Consider the following 21,055-nt stretch of genomic DNA (forward strand, 5'->3'; position numbering starts at 1 on the left):
CTCATTTCCAAGCGGCTGGTCCGGAAGGGCTATCGAGTGGTTGGAGGGCTACTCTCGAGACCAGTATTGCATTGCTGGGTCTCATTGGTGTGTGTAGGTCCAGTGGAGGTCTGAGTTGTCTTGTCCCTGTTCCGGATATTCCTCACCTTGTCTTCATTCCAGCCTTGCTCCTAAGAACATAAGAACATAAGAAAATGCCATACTGGGTCAGACCAAGGGTCCATCAAGCCCAGCATCCTGTTTCCAACAGTGGCCAATCCAGGCCATAAGAACCTGGCAAGTACCCAAAAACTAAGTCTATTCCATGTAACCATTGCTAATGGCTATTCTCTAAGTGAACTTAATAGCTCTGCCTGTGCTCGTACTTGCTCACCTCTCATGGTGTTTCTTGGGGCTCCTCTCTGAGCCGCGCCGTAATCCAAGGGCTCACATCCTCCCTTGAGATGGGACTGTGCCTCCTTGCTCCTAACAGGGCCTGAAGGGTGTGCTCCCTAACAAGCTCAGCATAGATAGCTTTCTGTGAACTAGTTGTTCCCATGGAGCCATCTTGTAAATATTTTTTCCTGGATAAATAAAAGACCATCGGAACCACACTTTTGGAGTATCTGCAGCTATTTCAGATTCGTGATTGCCACTAAAATCAGATGCATCAGAAAGGATTTAGTCACTTTTGCCCATGGTTCACTACATCACTTGATCGACCACTGCTTTTGGACTGACAGAATCTGACCTCCTAAACAGTTGCATTTGTAATAATCCCCACAGCCACCAAAATTAAGTTGTTGCCCAAAACATTTGGTGTACCCATGTTCACTGAAGTTTGGATTTTAACCACTGTCCCTCCGTGTAGATTACCCCAGCCTTATTAGAAATTTAATACAGTTATGTGAATGCTATTAGAATTGTAATCATCTCTCTGTATTCAAATACCTTACTGGAAGCCTGATGCAGTCAAACCACTGATGTTTTGGATTGTAACACAGGAATAATTAACCAAGTCGGGGGGATAACCATAGTTACTTGTAAGAAGAAAAGATACTGTGGCACTCTCAAAAAGACCAATGCATTATAGGGGTGTGCATTCGTTTTTGATGTATTGGCAATCCGCAACGTATATGTCCCTATTCATTGTATTCGTGGGGTCCCGAAACGTATGGTGAACCCCCATGAATACAACATATCTAACAAATAAACCCCTCACCCTCCTGACCCCCCCAAGACTTACCAAAAGTCCCTGGTGGTCCTGGAGCGATCTCCTGCACTCGGGCCATCAGCTGCCAGTATTCAAAATGGCGCCGATAGCTTTTGCCCTTACTATGTCACAGGGGCCGACCAATGCACCGGTAGCGCCTGTGACATAGGGAGGGCAAAAGCTATCGGCGCCATTTTGAATACCGGCACCTGACAGCCTGAGTGCAGGAGATCGCGCCAGGACCCCCGCTGGACCACCAGGGACTTTTGGTAAGTCTTGGGGGGGGGGGGGGCAGGAGGGTGGGTGGTTGTAGTTAATTAAATTTAAAGGGTTGGGATGGGGTTTTTTTTGGGGGAAATGAATACATACGTAACTAATGAGCGGATCAGGGTCCCCCAAGAACGGATGCAACAGATTTGGCTCCCCACGAATATGAATACCAAATGGGACGAATCCGTCCCTGCTGCATATCCCTAATGCATTATCAGGGCATAAGAAATGTGTGTCCAAACTGGGCACACGTTTTTTGAATGCGTGCACATCCACCTTTCCTGGCCGCTTGATGCAAGAGGCAAATGAGCTGCCGTACTAAAAGGGACACGCAATGGGTAATTTGTGCATCCCTAGCGCTCTGCATTGGGCGCCCAGAAGACGTGGCTGTGGGTCTAGAACAGCCTGACTACAGCTCCCTCCCCACCACTGGCGGGGCTGTTCCTGATTGGTCCTTTTCACTGTCATATGTCAGTGAATGGACCAATCGGCATATAGTGGAGTGAATATCAAGTGCCCAACACTTAATATTAATGTATTCACTCCTCCACTCACTGCCAGCAGGGGTTCCAATTGGGCCAGACCTTGGAGATTCTGCTTTCTGTGATTCTCCCTATGAGGAACCACAGAAAGCAGGATTTTTTTTTTTGTTAAGCCCTTGAGCAGGACATAATTCTGTTTTCTGTGGCTCCTCCTATTTAGTATCACTAGGATAAATTAGCTACAGGAAAAGGAATTCCTTTCACTTCCTCAATATGCAGGTGTTGTACAATGTTAAAGGGCTCTTACAATTTGGTAGCTAAGTATGCTGGCTCATGCCATAATTGTTTCATTCTTTCACACTCTGGGATACAAAAGCTCTTGCAGGCCAATGCAATATAGTGCGCTCGGCTTTACGTGTACTTGGATGCGCATTTTGGACGCGCGTCCAAAACCCCTCATGCAACAAGGGGAATAGTGCGTCCAAAATGTGCGTCCAAACCAGCATGTAGCTAATAGCGGTCATCGCATGTAAATTCATGTTGATGTGGCTATTAGTTATTACCCCAGATGCAAAATATTGCCGTGCGGCCATGGCGCCCATTTTAACATTGCAAATTTAATGCTTGCCCGGAGCAGGCGTTAAAGCATGGGCACTCAAGGGCTGAGGGAAAAAACCCCCCAAAAATCCTGCTTTCTGCGACAGAAAGCAGGATTTTTGGGGGGTTTTTTCCCTCAGCCCTTGAGTGCCCATGCTTTAACGCCTGCTCCGGCAAGCATTAAATTTGCAATGTTAAAATGGGCGCCATGGCCGCACGGCAATATTTGCATCTGGGGTAATAACTATAGCCACATCAACATGAATTTACATGCGATGACCGCTATTAGCTACATGCTGGTTTGGACGCACATTTTGGACGCACTATTCCCCTTGTTGCATGAGGGGTTTTGGACGCGCGTCCAAAATGCGCATCCAAGTACACGTAAAGCCGAGCGCACTATATTGCATTGGCCTGCAAGAGCTTTTGTATCCCAGAGTGTGAAAGAATGAAACAATTATGGCATGAGCCAGCATACTTAGCTACCAAAATTGTAAAGAGCCCTTTAACATTGTACAACACCTGCATATTGAGGAAGTGAAAGGAATTCCTTTTCCTGTAGCTAATTTTGGTTGCAGCTGGGGGCCTGATGGCTAAGTGAGTGTAATCAATAGCACCTAAGACAGAAGGAAAATTAGCAAGGTTATCCTCCTCTTCAAAGAATCCAGGGGAAGCTTCTTAGATTAAATTCTCTGAATCTGAATCCAGTTTCTTCAAACAGTGGGGGTTTTTTTCCCACTCTCACATGCTCACTGCTAGAGACCAGTTTCCAGCACCATTTCAAGAACTTGAATTAAAAGTGAAGAAGAATATCATTTAAGAATCTGTCAGTGGATTCCTGTAAGAGGAAGGTTACTGCATCACAGCACTGAAGCAGGCATTGTATCAAAATGTGGCCCAGTAGGTGGAAACACTGTCACTAAGTGCTGACTGTTAATGTTACCATGCTGGGAAGTATTCTATTTTTCTGAAATAATTTGCACTCAAAAGGCTATTAATATTTTGCATTAAATTTTATGATATCTCTGTGGAGGGATTTAATTGAATACTTGCACTTAATTGCTTTCTGCATTGTAAGCATATTTAAATTTTAAAAACAGGAATTATGTTTATAACAATAAGGGCTGATCCTTTTCTGTGATTTCCCTTGCAATATATGATAGTCCCTAATTCACTTTTTTAAATCAGGTATTGGAATTATGATACTATTTCTGTCTTTTTATTAGATGGCTTTTGCTTCTCCATTCTTATTAACTTGCTACAATATATGAATGTGTGATCCAAAAACCATTGGTAATACCAAATTAGTTTCACAGCTACCAGAGAAAAGATAAATCCTTCTTCCCAGGTGCTTCTTTCTTTGACTAATCCAAGGAGTGTTGACTATTAGTTATTTAATTCCAATGGAAATCTTAAAGTGAATGGATATAATACAAAGAAATGTAATTGGATTCATTTCCTGTCCATCAAAATAAGAGGTGCACAGAATTGTTCTGCTAATTTATAAACCGTGATGATATTTCTGCACTGGTCAGTAAGAAAGCATGGGTTGCTTGCTCCTTCTGTACAGGGTAGTTAGAAAGCACGTATAGCCTGCTTGTTCTTAGCGGAAGGGGCTGCTAAAATGTATTGATTTGAAACAAATGAGGAATCCAATCTGAAAATACCTACATTCGGTTTAGTTTGCTTCAAAGAAAATGAATAATGGGGTGCCTCTGAAAAGCCCACATTTTTTTTATTTTCTTTTAGCAAATTGCACATACTATTTGCCAAGAAATGTAAACCCTCCCCCCCAGCTCACAGTGTCCCCACTCTGATGAAAGGGGCAGGAGTGGTCTCCACCCACTCCTGCCCCACTGGCTCCAGTTAAAAAATGACACTGATTTCAGGGCCATTTGGCATCAAGTGGGTTTACAGCTGTATTGCTTTATAGCCATAAGACAACTGAGACTGGCACCATTTTTTAACTGGAGCCAGTGGGGCAGGTGTGACTGGGGATCCGCTGTTGCCCCTTTCATCCTTGGAGAAACGGCAGAAGGGGTAAGGGTGCAGTGGGAATAGGGCATAGGGGGATTGTGGGAGAGCAAAGGGGCTTTTCTTTATTATTTTTTTTTTATTTAATGTTTATTTTGGTTCAGCAAATGAACCAAAATAAAAACAAAACAAAACAAAAAAAAAAACCACCCCATGAAATGAACTGAATCCCAACCCCCAAAAATGAAAAAGAAAACCAAACCAAAATGAAAATGTTTGCCCTGAACACGCAAGAGCCATTTCCAGTTTCTCTCACATGTGACACCACATATTCTATGGAACTAGCTTCTGGAAATGAATGTCTAGGTAATAACGGAGTCCAGCATGATTCCCAGGTATATTATAGAGCCTGATACCAATAACATATCCCTTGGAGACAAATCAGAATCTTAAAATGTTCCAGAATAAATCTAGAAAATGTAAAGATATGCACAAAGGCAACATTATCCCTGTGTAAGCAAGAAACACTTAGTATGAGTTTATCACCCTCTTGCTTCCTCTCAATCTCAGGTAAATCCTGTTGCTGTATCCTAGCATTGTACCTTGACAACCTGAAATGAGCGTCTTGCTTGTTTGGGCTAATGGGGTAATCTCTTTGCTTGTTTCCATGGTACAGATTAGGACATTTTCCTCTCTTTTCTTTTCTCTCTCCGATCTTGACCTCCTCCTAGCTTACCTCCTTTATTGCTTCCTCCAAATCTTTCTCTTTACCCGAATTTTAAGACTGATTACCTCATTTCAATATAAAGTAGTGTGGTTGCCAGGTTAGTTCACTGGAATTACAGAAATAAAGGTTAAAAAAAAAACAAAACCAAGATGATAACCTTTTAATTTATTAGACTGACTCAATACATTTCTTGACTAGTTTTTGGGAGCTATTACTCCCTTCCTCAGGTCAGAACAGAATCATCTCACTCCAGGTCATATGAGGAACTGGTAAGCCAGTATATGATCTTTCAGGATAAAGGAGTATTTGAGATAATACAGCACAATGAATCCACGGCACTTGATGCTAAAGTGCATAAATGAATATGCATTCTTATGCCAGTAGCATATTATATTATCTCATAATATTCTGTGGGAACCAAAGAACACATGAGTAATCAGCAGTAAAATCTATATAGACACAAAACAGATTTGTGAGTGTATGTGAGAAATTAAGGTGGAGAAAACGGTTGATTTAAGAATTACAGAAACTGTAAGTTAATGCAGTGATTCAAAATAATCACAGTGAGATAAATGGCTTGACTGATATAAGATGTGTCTGCAGGAAACAGTTGATCAGACAAGATAATGGTACAGAGTTTGAGAGTTAAACGTGCAGAGTTCTAGAAGCTGCGTGGTCCCGGAGAAAGATTGAGTTTCTACAGATTGTGAGACCTTTTAAATGAACAGATCTCAAAATGTTGGATTCGTGGACCCTTGAGCCGGCTGGGACAGATGATGACGCACTGTGGGAAGGCCCACAGTGGAAGTCAAAGCTGGGAGGCGGCACAGGGCAGGAGACCGGAGGGATCATCACCACTGGAAGCCCGAGGTCCCCCCCAGGAGGAGCCTGTGAGGACCCGAGCCGCTTGGATTTACGTGCGGTCTCCTGTGGGTCGGTGTCTGAAGAGGAGTTCCAGAGGATCGAGAAGAGTAGAGCTGAAGCCAGGAAGCCAACTGGAACTTCACCACTGGAAGCCTGCGGTCCCTCCCCCCCCCCCCGAGAGGAGCTCGTGAGGACCCGAGCCGCTTGGACTTAGGAGAGGCCTCCTGGATGAAAGCCGGAGACAAGAACCAGTGGACAGAAGCCTGAATAAGAAGCCAGTAGTAGTCAGAAGCCGAAGTCAGAAGCCAGTGGACGAGCCATAGTCAGAAGCCAGTAGTCGGAAGCCAAAGTCAGAAGCCAGTAGTCAAAAGCAGAAGTCAAAAGCCAGTAGTCGAAAGCCAAAGTCAGAAGCCAATAGTCGAAAGCCAAAGTCAGAAGCCAGTAGTCAAAGCAGAAGTCAAAAGCCAGTAGTCGAAAGCCAAAGTCAGAAGCCAATAGTCGAAAGCCAAAGTCAGAAGCCAGTAGTCAAAAGCAGAAGTCAAAAGCCAGTAGTCGAAAGCCAAAGTCAGAAGCCAATAGTCGAAAGCCAAAGTCAGAAGCCAGTAGTCCAGCGGTTCTCAACCGGTGTGTCGCGATGCACCGGCAGGTGTGTCGCGTGGCTCCCGGTTCCTCCCGCTGCTCGTTCTTCCCTGCTGCCGTTGCCGCCGGGCTATCAGCACGTTCAAGCCCAGCGGGAACGGCAGCGGTGCAAAAAAAAAAAAAAAAAGGCTGTGGCATCCGCGGCTGCCCTTTTCTTCTTCCTGCGCCTGCATTCCCCCCCCCCCCCCCCGGACCCGGAACAGGAAGTGGTGCGCAGGAAGAAGAAAGGCCGTGCCGCAAGAGAACCCACGCCTCGCGCGCCATCACGGCACACATGGGGAAGCGCTGCTGCGGCCGTATGGCCAACCGGTCTTCCTGTTCGGGGGAGGGGGGGAGCGGAAGCGTCGCGCACAGCTTCCGCTTTCTCCCCCAAAGCAGGAAGATCAGCTGCCTCTCCTGCTGCCACCGGCCTCCTGCTATCTTCGGGCGTCGGGCCGTATGGTCCGCCGATCTTCCTGCTTGGGGGGGGGGGAGGGAGGAAGCGGACATTGTGCGCTGCGCTTCCGCTACCCCCCCCCCCCCAACAGGAAGTTCGGACGCCCGAAGATAGCAGGAGTCCGGTGGCAGCAGGAGAGGCAGCTGATCTTCCTGCTCTGGGGGAGAAAGCGGAAGGGAAAGGAGAGAGCAGCATGAGCCTCCCGCGATCGATGGAATTCTTCCTTCTTGGCCTGCGGGGGCTGGAGGAGCAGCTACCGTTTGTGCTGGGGGGGGGGGAGAGGAAGTGAGTGACAGAAAGAGAGAGAAGCAGCCAGCCAGCCTGTGTGTAAGTGAGAGAATGTGTGTGATTGAGAGCCTGTGTGTAAGTGAGAGAATGTATTTGATCGAGAGTATGTGTGTGATTGAGAGAAACTAGTCAGAGAGCTGATGTATGTGTATATGTGAGAGACAATGAAAGTGACTGCTCAAGGAGATGACTGATGTGTATGTGAGAGTGTGAGACAGTCAGGGATGTGTGTGTGTGAGAGAGAGAGAGAAAAAGCATGGAAGTGAGAAATCTGGGTATGTGAGAAAGCATGGGAGTAAGAAGCCTGATTATGTGAGAGAGAGCATGGGAGTGGGAAGCCTGTGTGTGTGCATGTATATGAGAGAGACTGGTTGGTAAGGTGACAGTGTGACTGGTGTGTATGTGAATGTGAGAGAGAGAATGTGATTCAGGGAATGAGAAGCCTGTGCACGTGGAGAGCGAGCATGGAAATGAGAGAGAGACTGGGTGTGTGTGTGTGTAACAGAGAAAGTGATTATGGGAATGAGAAGCCTGTGCATGTGAAGAGAGTGAGCATGGGAGTGAGAACCTGGGTGTGTGTGAGACACAGCATGGGAGGGAGAAGCCTGTGTATGTAAGACAGAACATGGAAGTGGGAAGCCTGTGTGTGTGTGTATGCATGAGAGAGATCAGGTGACGGGTGTGTGTGAGAGAGAGAGAGAGAGAAAGTGATTATGGGAATGAGAAGCCTGTGCAGGTGAAGAGTGGGCATGGGAGTGAGAAACCTGTGTGTGTGTGAGACACAGCATGGGAGTGAGAAGCCTGTATATCTGAAAGAGAACATGAGAGTGGGAAGCCTATGTGTGTGTGTATATGCATGAGAGAGATCAGGTGACTGGTGTGTGTTTGCGTGTATGTGAGAGAGAGAAAGAAAGTGATTATGGGAATAAGAAGCCTGTACATGTGAAGAGTGAGCATGGGAGTGAGAAAGCTGGGAGTGTGTGAGATACAGCATGGGAGTGAGAAGCCTGTATATCTGAAAGAGAACATGGGAGTGGGAAGCCTGTGTGTGTATGCATGAGAGAGATCAGGTGACTGGTGTGTGTGTATGTGGGAGAGAAAGAAAGTGATTATGGGAATGAGAAGCCTGTGCATGTGGAGAGAACAAGCATGGGAGTGAGAGACTGGTGAGTGTATGTGAGAAAGAGAAAGTGATTATGAGAGTGAGAAGCCCATATATGTAAGTGGAACACGGGAGTGGGAAGCCTGTGTGTGTGTGTATGGCATGAGAGAAACTGTTCAGGAAGGTGGTGTGTTTGTCAAGACTGGGAGATGATTGGTGTGTGAGAGACAGAAACTGGTCATGGGGGCATGACTGGTATGGTGTGTGTGTGTGTGAGAGACATGGGCCCTAAGGAAGAGGACCATGAGTATAGAGCTTAGCCACTACTGCTGCTTCTGGTGTGTGCTACAGCCTGCATGGAAGAGGAGTAGGAAAGCTGCTGGAGGGGGTAAGTAAAGGTGGCTTTTTAAGTTTATTTTTCTTGATTGACTGCTATTTTAATTATTTAATATTATGTGATGTGTCTGCTTTTTTTGAAATATTTTATTGGTGTTTGGAGAATTTTTAATAGTTTTTATGAGTTTTTAATTGTTGGATGTTATTCTGTTCATAGTTGTTGTGAAACATTTATTCTGCTTATTAGTATAGTTTTACAATTATTTCTGTGTGGGGATCTATAGCTGCTTGCTAGTTCTGTTTTCCTAATAAGAGGTGTATTGGTTTTTAGGGCCTGATTTAATATTTGTAGTGTTGCCTTTTCATAGATAGGGTTGCTCCTGTTTGAGTGTATTCCATAATACAGGTGTAACTGTGTGTGGATTAGTTTATGTGCATTACTACAGATCCTAGGAGTATGTTAGGTCGGTTCTGTGTCTGTTACAGAGATATTTTACTAGCATGTAAGTGTTTTATCAGTCTTATTTGTTGCGTTTTCTCAAGAGGACATGCATTGGTGGTAAACTGCTGTCTTTTCATAAGTAGGGCTATTGAGCCTGAAAGTAGAAGGAGTTTGAGTTGCTGTTACTGAGATGACACCAGAACCAGAATATCTTTTTTGTAGAGCGAGTTGAACGGGGAATGTCATAATTCTGCTTTACATCCATTATTGTGGATCAGAGGGGTTCCCGTGGATGCAAACTGTACATTTACATCTATCCCTGTGACGATCATGGGTCAGTGTGTCACGCATGTGAGAACCATCTGTCAGGTGTGTCCCGACAGAAAAAAGGTTGAGAACCACTGCAGTAGTCAAAAGCAGAAGTCAAAAGCTAATAGTCGAAAGCCGAAGTCAGAAGCCAGTAGTCGGAAGCAGCAACTAGTAGCTCTCAACAGAGAGTGAACCTCATTGCAAGGCAAGGGAGAAGACCGACAAGCAAGTTTAAATACCGGCGGACGTCTGACGTCATCCTGGGGGCAGAGCCGTCCTTTCCCGCGCTGGCCCTTTTAAATGGTCGAGCCCCTGCACACGCGCCTAGGGGCGGGGCCTGCATCGATGTCGACGGCGTCTCCCTCGCTGAGGGAACGCCGCGAAGGAGGCCGCGGGCCCGACTAGGCCTTAGCCATGCTGCCGCTGCCGCCAGATGCCCCGGGGTAGGTGGGGGACTGGCCCGCGGACCTCCGCGGGTCGGGCACATAACACAAAAACTCATATGTTGCTCCTTTAAACAGTCCCACAACCCACAAGGACTGCAAGAGATTTATTTTGACCAGGTAGTTTCCTACTATTCATTTGAGTTTCCAACTCAATCAGGACCAGTATCAAACGGGAGAAGTACCATGAGCCTCCATCACAGCTACCTGAGGTTTTCCCCCTATTTTCATAATCCCCCACTAACCCAGCCATTGCAGTGACAATCCTTAGCCAGGGGCCAAAAATTGCAGCTCCTTCCGGAATCCAGCTAACGTGGACTATAAGTCTGGTCGCCGGGTGCCACCATGAGCAATGGCTGAGAATCTAGCCCTTCTCTCCTCCCCCACACAAAATCCTTTGAACACAGCCTGCCCTGGCCAGACCGGGAAGAGGAAGCCCCGCCCCAAAAATGGAAACCAGTGCAACACTGCCACTGCGCTGGCCTTAAAGACTGCAAAAGGTTTTCTCTCTTTTTTTTTTTTATATAGGGGGGGAGGGATAACAACAGCAGTTTCCTCCAGTTCCTTTGGGCTTCTAGTTCAATCAGAACTGGAACTTGGATCTGTTGCCATGAGCCTTTATTTGTAATGACTGGGGAGCTTTCCCTGGGGCCACTGTCGGACGCGGGTTAAATAGGCGCTAATCCACCCCCTGATGCAATAGGGGGATTAGCGCCTATTGAATGCGCGTCCGACACGGAGTGAATGAGATAGCGCTCATCACATGCAAATGCATGTGAACGAGGCTATTACTCATCCCTCCGCATGCAAAAAGATAAATGTGCATCTCAGACGCACAGTTATCGCTCAGACATTAACGCCTGCCTGGAGCAAGCGTTAATAGCCGAGCGCATTGAAAAGAAGTACAGAAAAAGCAGAAAAAACTGCTTTTCTGTACTTCTTTTTTAAAGTAAAATAAATAAATAAATAAAATAACTCGGCAGACCGCCAAGTTATGAAGACTGAAGCCGGTAAACTCGGTGTCAGTTTTCATAACCGGCCGTCTGCCAGTAATGAAAATGGCTGTCGATGGACTTGATGGCCTTTATTCACCTTAACCAACAATGTAATACCATATGATATGCATAACCCTGAATTCGGGAAACGCTTTTAAGATTCACAGAGTCCATCGCAAACTTAGAAGAGTTAAGTCACATACACAGTCAGAATCCACTCGTTTCAAGCCCCGTTCAGTGGATTCACCTCTATTCAGAGGTGGGGAAGGAGGTTATTTTCCAGGGCCCAAGGCGTTAAGTATGTCAATCACTGAATGCAGAGGGACACTTCATTGGTCTTGCCTTTGCACTTTCAAAATAACACGAATCTGATGCAGTAAACACTTTTTCTTTGATAAATTCACAATCCAGAAATAAATACTTGAATAGCAACTGTGTGATCCCTCCTTTCGGTTACTGGGGGTCCTCCTTATTCCTTTCTGAAACTTGGGATCTCCACCAACTATTCCAACTGTAATTTAGGGATTACCAGGACTCTTTACAATGGACACTCCCTCGTTCCTTGTAAATGGTCGTTATTAATGCTGCAGCTCCTGTTGGATCCTTTCCTTCACTTCCACTCCTCTGTTCCTCGGGTGTCAGATACCTCCTTGGTCAGGTACTGGAGAGGTATAGGCCATAAGTAAGCACCTTGCGGTTGAGACTTCTCCTGCTTCCTCTGGATACTGGAGCGGTGTTCTCACCTTCTCCACGTGGGCACCGACACTGTAAAGCTGAGCAAAATCAGATGGGAAAGAAACAAGTGCTCAAACACAAAAGCTGAAAGGAAGGGAGTGAAAAGCTTCCTTTCCACTGAAGCTCCAAGATAAAGAATCTTCTCGAACCTCAAAACATCAGCTTAGTCAGAAGGTCTCTTTAATCTCCACCAATCCATGTCCTACTGAATTGACCCTAAGATTTCTCCAGGAAAAAGGGAGCTGTCTTACAGAGACACAGGAAAGAACCACTGCAGCAACCTCTCGTGGGGTACTGAAGCATTCATGGGCTCTTCCTTTCTTCTTCTCCAAATGCACAAGCTTTCTACAAGGTCACACCTTCACAAGACTCCTAGTGGGTTCCTACATATTTATGCCCAAGTATAAAAAATGCCTCCAGTACTTCCTCACCATGAACAAAATGCACTTTTCATTGACTCCCACCTTTCTCCCCCCAATAATTAGTTTTGAAGGGTGGTGGTGGGATTACATGTTGAGTGCATTTTTTCCCTGATAAATGTTTACCTCCCATCTCATGCTTGTGCAGCCCTCTCCTTCCCTCCACCTCAACTAGTGTTGCGTCCGTTGGTCGCAGATGGCTGCAACCTTTGCGGCTCACCTCCTTTCTCCATGCAGCTCCGAGTCTGGGCAGAATGGCGGCCTCCGCTTCCACACGCCGACCCTCGTGGTGTGCCCGGGACAGCGTGGGCACTCCCGGCAGCCATCTTACATCCGGGGGTTACCTAAGGCACGCACGCGCCTGCCCCCTTCTTAAACGCGTCATGATGGGAACCTCGGGGGGCATCTCCACCACATGATGTCATCCACCTACTATACGTAAACAGCTGACTTCTTGGAAAACGAGTTAGCAAGGAATCTTGTCCTGCTGGTTCCGCCTCTCTGGGACTTCGCCTCACTGACTTCTGAGTGACCTAGGTACCCGCTCCTCAGGGGCCTTGCCGCACTCACAGCTATCCGCTCCTCGAAGAGCCATTCTCTGTCTCTCTCTATTTCAGTGATTGCCTGCATTGTTCTCAGATGACTCCGGCTGTTCCTGCTCCAGTCATCCTCGGTGCCTGTTCTCCATCTGCCTCTGCAGTACTGGTGTGAGTACACTACCTTCGTGGCACGGATTCTCGGGTTACCCCACTTGCGAGCCACTATCGGATCCTTCTTGTCTTGTGCAACTATACCAACGGCTGCTGGCCTACCCCGCGCTGTGGACCACTACCAGGATTGCCAGCACAAGCTAAGCCTAGAGAAGGTATTCACCGGACCACTCCGCACTGCGGATTACTACTGGACTGAACAGCTACAGTACTGACTATTCCTTCGGATATACATTGCTGTATAATAAAGTTATTTCCTCTGTTGTCCATCACTGCTGAGACCTTGCCTGTTGTGGTAAGGGCCCATAGGGCTCCTCCCTGTGGGCGGAGTCTTCACTCGCCACGACCCAAGGGCCCACAACTAGTTCAAGACACACCGAACATAACAACCAGCTGCAATCTTCCCTTTCCTCCTCCAGACATTTGCAGCCCCCTCACTCTCATCCCACCTCCTTTTCCTCCTTCTTCTGTCCCCCTACTTTCTCTCTCCCTGACTCTCACTCCTTTCTTCCCCACCCCTAGCTCTGCTGCTGCCAGGGTCATTGAAAGGGATGGATGAGGTGACTAGGGGGTGGATCAAGATGGTGGACTTGGACTAAATGCTCTCATTTATTTGCTTTTTGCCATGGTCAAAAGGAAAGGAAGGATCCAGGTTTTTCCTGCTGATCCTGGGTCTTCCTCAGGTCTAACTGATCGCTTCATCTGCCAGAAGCCCCAGGCACTTAGTTCCTCTGGAGGAGAGCCATTGGAAGGAGAGGTGAGGACGGGCAAGTCGCCAACCTCCCTGGTGTTTGAAATAACATTAAGCTGGAGGTGAGGAGGTCTCTGATTGGACCTTTCATGGAGATAGCTGGTGGAGTGTTGGAAAAGGTGCCAGCAGATGCCACTCTTGCGATGAGAATCCCAGATGGAGGAGAGAGGAAAAATGCTGCTGGGTCTAGTGGTATGCCAGGATCTTTGGCATCTCCCCTCCCGCCAGGAGATTTGGATGTTAGAGATGGAGGATGGATTAGACTTGAGGCAGCTTTACCTGAAAGTGTGTGACTTAACCCTTATTTTCCTTAGCAAAACCTGACGTAATTACTCTTGATGCTATTTGGCGGGGGAGGCAGCTGGGGGAACAGGCAATTTACTCAACTATCAGCACAGGTTTCCACAGCCTGCCTCAGGATCAGGAAATTCAACTGAACTAGGCTGTTTCCCCTTACTACTCATCATATAAAAAAAAATTCAAATTCCGAGATCACTTCAGTAACAGTAAAACAAAGTCACTCCATTACCAGACACTTGGCAAAATTAACATAAAACCTGCAAAAAAGACACTTAGGATCTGTAAAGCAAACCTGCCATACCAAAATAGCACTATGGAGTACCTCATGGTGCCCCCCCCCCCCCCCCCCCCCCCAAAACCTGCCACCCTAGGCGATCGCCTGGTTTGCCTAATGGATAAGTTGGTCCCTGCCAAGATGCCTCCTTCTCCTAACTACCCTCCTGGACCTCGATCAGGACTGAAGACACCACCACTGCTGCTGCCTCCTGGGCCTGGATCGGTCATCTTGACAGCTGAGACAATCCACTCGCTCCAGGCCAGCAGGCAAATTAATTTTTGAAACCCTGTTTATGTTTCTATTTACTGCTGGTAAGAAAAGCAAACTGTGCCAAAGTGCAGATCTTGCAATAAACAGGTAATATGTAATCTGAGTACCACAATGTGCTAAATTATAGCAATGAATATATAAACATATATATAGATAGCCAACATTAATCACTGTTTGCTAATGTGACTTGGTAGGTTAAAATCAGGTTCTATTGAATTCTGCTGAATTATACTGATGACAGTTTACAGTGAACAAATGGTCAATAGTTTTCATGCAGAGCAATAGTCCCCAGTTTTAAGTTACAGATAACTGTTGCTAGGCTACGGTATTTAAACCCTAAGAGGAAGGGATTGTAAAATGCAAGACTGTTAGGGGAGGGGGAGTGATTAATTTGATGGTGGCCAGCAGTCTTCTTACACTGGTATTGTGCTAATATCCGCCAGGTCTCTCGTGAAATAATGCTTAAATCAAAGAGTCTGATCAACTTGATTATGTGTGGATGATGTTTGGTTAGTACTGAAAAGCAGTAACTATCTGTAAAACAGACTTTAAATAGTTAGGTAATCTGTTACACTGTACCAATTCTTTATAAGGCTTGCCTTAGACATCATGTTGTATGTAAACCGATGTGATATGTCAAATCGAATGTAGGTATTGAAAAATAAACAAATAAATAAACAAACAAATGCCCCAAGGCCGATATTTAGCATCTGCCACTTAGCTGGATAAGTATCTATCCGGCTAAGTAGACAGCCAGATATCTTGGGGGCCAGCAATGGAGCAGAGTTACTTCTACAATTATCGTAACCAGATAAGTGCCGATATTCAGACTTATCCGGTTAAGTTAACCAAATAAGTTAGACCTGCTATATAGCAAGTCTAACTTAGCCGGATTTAACTTATCCAGCTAAGTGACAATATGCACGCAGATATTCAGCAGCATGGCCGTGCTGCTGAAGATCCCATTTCAGTTAGCCAGCAAACTTAAATAAATGTTTAGTTTTGAATATTAGGCCCATATATTTTTTGGCCCACCCAGTTTCTTCTTTTCTGGGCTTCTAGATCAATCCAAACCAATTCTCTACTGTAAAGTTAACAGATTTTTGGTGGACATATCTGGGGCTCTTGTCCCCATGATATGAGAAGTGAGTGCAGTGAGAGAGCAGTTTAACATATCCAGGGAAGTTTCCCTGAGGAAAAGGTTTACCAATCTGCTCTCAAATTCTGACATTTTTTGATACCATGAAACATTATTTAAATTCTCTTACCAAAAAAAAGTATTCACTCAGTTTAACTTATCTGGGATATGTCCTATATAGAAGGGAAACAGACACCAGAAAATAACAAATCCGATTCAACTTTTGCCAAAAAATTAATCCTTTGTATGTTGAGCACACATGCGCACAATAATGCTTTGAATTAGGTCCCAAGATTCTTTGTTAATTAGTTTAATAACATTTCTCATTCAAGCAATAAAACTGTTTTCTATAGTTTTGTGTCTCTGGCTTGATTTTCTGCTCTGCTTCTCTTTGTTTTTATCCTCTGTTCTACTTCTCTCTGCCTGGGTTTTTTTTTCTCTTTCTTTCTTGCAGGCATCGGGCAGCAGGAAGGCAGCAGTGGGAAAAGGTAACATCATGGTTCTTCGGGGAGGTAGGAGCAGTAGGGGGTTGAGAGGGAGGCAGCATCAGCAAAAGAACTCTCTTTAGGCTGGAGCAGGGGCCTGTAAGGAAATGTGAGGCCCCGCACCTTATTACTGCAACAGGTAGATCTCATCAACCCTCCCCACCTTACTCTCATCTCTCTCTCCCCTCCCCACCTCTTTCTGGCCCTTCTTCCACCCACCCGGAGTGCTCTCTCACTTCTCCCCTTTGTTTTCTCACTCTCTGCTTTCACCTCTCTCCCCCCCCCCCCCCTTCACATTTCCCTCTCTTGCATTCTCACCCTCTACCCCTGGCTTGCTCACCTCTCCCCCCCATTCACATTTCCCTCTCTTACATTCTCACCCCTCTACCCCTGGCTTGCTCACCTCTCCCCCTTCACATTTCTCTCTCTTGCATTCTCACCCCTCTACCCCTGGCTTGCTCACCTCTCCCCCCTTCACATTTCTCTCTCTTACATTCTCACCCCTCTACCCCTAGCTTGCTCACCTCTCCCCCCCCCCCTTCACATTTCCTCTCTTACATTCTCACCCTCTCCCCCTGGCTTGCTCACCTCCCCCCCCCCCTTCACATTTCTCTCTCTTGCATTCTCACCCCTCTACCCCTGGCTTGCTCACCTCTCCCCCCTTCACATTTCTCTCTCTTACATTCTCACCCCTCTACCCCTGGCTTGCTCACCTCTCCCCCCCTTCACATTTCCCTCTCTTACATTCTCACCCCTCTACCCCTGGCTTGCTCACCTCTCCCCCCCTTCACATTTCCCTCTCTTACATTCTCACCCCTCTACCCCTGGCTTGCTCACCTCTCCCCCCCTTCACATTTCCCTCTCTTGCATTCTCACCCCTCTACCCCTGGCTTGCTCACCTCTCCCCCCCCTTCACATTTCTCTCTCTTGCATTCTTACCTCTCTACCCCTGGCTTGCTCACCTCTCCCCCCCTTCACATTTCTCTCTTGCATTCTCACCCCTCTACCCCTGGCTTGCTCACCTCTCCCCCCTTCACATTTCCCTCTCTTACATTCTCACCCCTCTACCCCTGGCTTGCTCACCTCTCCCCCCCTTCACATTTCCATCTCTTGCATTCTCACCCCTCTACCCCTGGCTTGCTCACCTCTCCCCCCTTCACATTTCCATCTCTTGCATTCTCACCCCTCTACCCCTGGCTTGCTCACCTCTCCCCCCCTTCACATTTCCCTCTCTTACATTCTCACCCCTCTACCCCTGGCTTTCTCACCTCCCCCCCCCCCTTCACATTTCTCTCTCTTGCATTCTCACCCCTCTACCCCTGGCTTGCTCACCTCTCCCCACTTCATATTTCTCTCTCTTACATTCTCACCCCTCTACCCCTGGCTTGCTCACCTCTCCCCCCCTTCACATTTCCCTCTCTTACATTCTCACCCTTTCTACCCCTGGCTTGCTCACCTCTCCCCCCCTCACATTTCCCTCTCTTACATTCTCACCCTTCTACCCCTGGCTTGCTCACCTCTCCCCCCTTCACATTTCTCTCTCTTGCATTCTCACCCCTCTACCCCTGGCTTGCTCACCTCTCCCCCCTTCACATTTCTCTCTTGCATTCTCACCCCTCTACCCCTGGCTTGCTCACCTCTCCCCCTTCACACTTCTCTCTTGCATTCTCACCCCTCTACCCCTGGCTTGCTCACCTCTCCCCCTTCACACTTCTCTCTCTTACATTCTCACCCCTCTACCCCTGGCTTGCTCACCTCTCCCCCCTTGTTCTCTGTCTCCCCTACTGTCATCCTTTTCTTTTCTCTCTTCCCCTCCCTTGTGCTCTCTTCTCTCCTCCTTACCTTTTCCCCTTTCTCTATCTCCTTATCCATTCTCTCTTTTCTCTGTGGCCTTCCTTCTCTCAGTCGCTTCCCCCATTCATGCTCCTGTTTTCCCCTTACTTTTCCTCCACTCTGTCACCTCTCTCCTTCTTTCATGTTGTCTCCCCCTCTCTCCACCCCCATTTGCCTGACCCTCCCCTCCTTGCTCTCATTCCCTGATCTCACTCCACTCTTCCCCCCTCTCTCTACCTTTCCCCCTCTCTCCACCTTTACCTGCCTTGTCCCCCTCTTAAGTTCTCCCATGTTTATTTTTCCCTTTGCTTAAGGGGGCCATTGCTGCCTCTCTCTCCTAACTCCGCACAGGCCACCTTGGTTTCTTTTTCAGATCCTGACCAGGCCATGGGTTTCCTCCTCCCTCCCTTCTCCTTATCAGGTCCTAATCAGTCTGCTGCCTCCCAAAGCCTTGATCTACCTCTCTCTCCTCCCAAGCAGAGAGCAGCAGCAGCCCATTTCTGCTATGGGAACAGAATGCACTGGTTCCTTACTGGGTACAAGTATTCATTTTGCTAGTGTCCTCCCTGGTAGTACTTCTTTATCCTAATGCCGCTGCACCCTGTCCAAGCAAGGCTCGGCATTCCCCTTGCAAATCTGCAGCCAGCGGGGAGCGCAGGTACTTTTGTGCTTGCGTATGTTGTACCTGCTTTGTAGTAAGTGCAAAGTATGCAGGTTAAAATACACCTGAAGACTTTAAAAAAAAATGAAACGTCTGCATGTGCTTTCCTCTCCCTGGCTTTATAATGCCCACCAACCTTTTCCCTGCAGGTAACAGATTGCATGCTGGGAAACACCAAATGCATTTTTACCTGGACTGAGGGGGGGGCAGTCTTTTTTTTTTTTTTTTTTTAAAGCATTCTTACACAGGTAAATATATTTTTACCCACATAAAAGCCTTTGAAAATTGCCCTCCCTCTTTTAAAACACTTACAGATTAGAGAAAATGCAGTGGTTTACATAATGCAAAGTATTACGTATTTCAGCAAATATCTGTGTTGTCCGAGGATTTTTTTTTACCACCATAAGGTTTAGCAATCTTTTCTCTTGTCTCTTCTGAAACATTTTCCTGGTTTTCTTTCCATTTTACCTTTCTTTTTTTTTTGGACTGGCAGTTTCCCCTCCTGTTCTTTTCGACTTTCAGCTCAATCGGAACCAGAGCTGGGATCTGGTGCTATGGGCCTTCATTCACAACTACATTTCCCTATTATATATCACATATCTAAGTCTATCATTGCAGTGACAGGTCCTCGGCTGGAGGTCAGGCACTTGGGCTCCTTCCAGAATTCTGCAATTATGGGCCCTAAATCCCACTGGCAACAACCACGACTCCCTCCCTCCTGCGGGCTATGGCATGCTGTGTCTGTGTAGGATGGGCATAGGAACCAGCTCCGCCAGCACGGTGGGTGCTTGCAGGGTTGGTGCAAGGGTATTAGGTGCTCTAGGTGGATCATTTCTCTCTCTCTCTCTCTCAGCAAGACAAAAATGCTCCAATTATTAGCCATGGCCTATTAGATGTGCGAACTCAGTTTACCACGCTAGCCTGCATGGCTGACGCTGCTCCACCTCCTTCCGGATCCATGGCACTAGCTGATGCTTCTTCCGACTATGCCAGCCGTCGGTTATTTCCTGTCTTTCAACCCTGCAGAGCTGATACTGATCAGAACCGGTGGGAGCACTAGGCCACTGCCCCCAAACCTCTGGCATTTTAGGCAGCCACGTAATCTGCCTCATGCTTGAGCATGGCCAATACTGTGTCCAGTCCTCCTGTGGATTGTGAGCTAGGAGTTCCATACTACAAGGCTGTGGTGGGAAGAGAGGAAGGAAGTGTTTCTGTCTCTCTGTTACTGCTTCCATCTCCCCCTACAAGCTATTGGCTGGCTGTGGAATATCTGACCAGTGGGTTGCAGAGGGACCAGACAGCAGGACTGATAGGCTTCCTGGGGTGCAGTGGAGATGGAGAGGGCTGCTGATAGAGGAACTGGGAAAATGGAAAGAGGAACAGAGGAGCTATGAGGGGGTCTGGTCTGGGAGAGAAACTGAAAGAATGAATCCTGGCTGAGAGAGGAGGAGAGGAACTGTGAGGGGAAAAGGAACTGGCTGATAATAGTGCTGAGAGAGGGAACGGAGTGAACACAGGCTGTGAAGATGTGAGGGGTTGGAGAAGAACCAAAAGAAGGATCCTGGCTGGGAGATGAGGAACGGGGCTGGAGAGGGGCGGACAGTAGAACTGGATGGGAGGGAGAGGAGTAGACACAGGCTGTGAGGGTGAGAGGACCTGAGAGGAATGAAGGACGGACAGCGGCTGTAAGAAGGGGAAAGGATTTGGAGAAGGAATTATATGCTGGGAGAGAGACAAGGGACGTGATAAGAAGAGAAGCTGGGGTAAGGGGTTAGGCAGAGAGGAGAGAAGGTGAAGCCAGCCTGGGGGCATATACCAAGAGAAGGGTTGTCAGAATGGATCATGGTTAGATGAAGAGCTGAGATTAGGAGATGAGAGAAGATAGTATGTTGTGGAGAGAGCTGGTGCATAGAAAGCTATAAGCATGGAGGAAAAAATATGAAATGATAAAGAAATTAACTTAAGACCAAAAACCAAGAGCAGCAGAGACAGAGGATAGATTCAACAAAGATTGGAAAGTTGCTTATTTTAAATTCGGTGTTAATTTTGTGCTAGCTGGGATGGGGTCGGGGGGGGGGGGAGCTGATTGGTAGTTGTCCTTTTCTTCCAAACTGTAATTACTGGGGTAAGTAAGGTATTTTTCTGGAAGGGGAAGGAGATTGGTGGTGACATACAATGCCATGGACTGAAAATCTCTCTTAAAAAATTGCAACTCCTTGGTAGCTCCAGTATTCAGAGGGGCTGTGGTCAGGGCTTCAACTGAGAGGGGAATGGAGGAGAACACTCTTCTCCTTGTTCCCAAAACACTACCCTGTATATCCCAGAGAAGACAAGCGGTTATCTCTGGGGATTTCCAAGCTGAGCTTGGGAAGCACCACAT

This window comes from Rhinatrema bivittatum, chromosome 3 (assembly GCF_901001135.1).
Source record: "Rhinatrema bivittatum chromosome 3, aRhiBiv1.1, whole genome shotgun sequence".
NCBI classification, from domain to species: domain Eukaryota; kingdom Metazoa; phylum Chordata; class Amphibia; order Gymnophiona; family Rhinatrematidae; genus Rhinatrema; species Rhinatrema bivittatum.